This window comes from Penaeus monodon, chromosome 22 (genome assembly GCF_015228065.2).
Source record: "Penaeus monodon isolate SGIC_2016 chromosome 22, NSTDA_Pmon_1, whole genome shotgun sequence".
Taxonomy (NCBI): Eukaryota; Metazoa; Arthropoda; class Malacostraca; order Decapoda; family Penaeidae; genus Penaeus; species Penaeus monodon.
In genome coordinates this window covers 37,443,190-37,443,988 of record NC_051407.1, presented here as the reverse complement: position 1 = coordinate 37,443,988, position 799 = coordinate 37,443,190, and positions in this window count along the sequence as shown.

Sequence of the window (799 nt, the reverse complement as noted above, 5' to 3'; positions counted from 1 at the left end):
AAACCGATAAGATTAATCACGTGTTTCTAGGTAAAATGAGAAGTAAAATACAGACAAGTGCTTTAGAACATATCCAATTTCCTAAAGACTTTCACAGGATTTAATTACGTCGGATTATGATTATATGAATACAGATTTTCTTAAGTAAATCTAATCAAAATGAATTACTGTTTACGTGTGTTACACAGTTAGACTAGTTAGGTGAAGCCTTGCACGCCAAAATACGGATTAGATTATTAATGCAATAGGATAAGTATCAGATAAAAAAAATACATATGCGCATTATCTACATCCAGATCGCAACATGATATAGCATAGTTTGTATTCAAACAAAACAATTTGGAAATGTGTTTCGAAATATAAATTAGTCTGTCCTAAAATATCTTCGTTTTCCGTTTTCTGTTAAAGCTTTATTTCATTGATTTGGGTAACTATACTAAAACATTTCTTTCCGCTCTGTATTTATATCAGTCCTACAGAGATTATTTGATAACTCTCGGTTCATATGCCATACAAAGAAAACGGTGGTTGTAATGGGGGAAACTCAATCATTTTATGGCCTATGCACACAATCCTATGCATTAGTCAGCCCTGCTCGAATATGTGTGCAAAGGCAAGTTACACGGACGACTCATTTGTTGCATGCAAAGTGCAGTTCAAGAATCAGCAATCAGCGGTGGTTTATGAACGATGATAACATGAATATCAGGGGCGTCATTTCAGCTTTTTCTAGGAGGGGGGGGGGGTAGAGTGGGGTGTAGGCGAATGAAGCGAACAAAAATCTACAAAATTTAGCTAT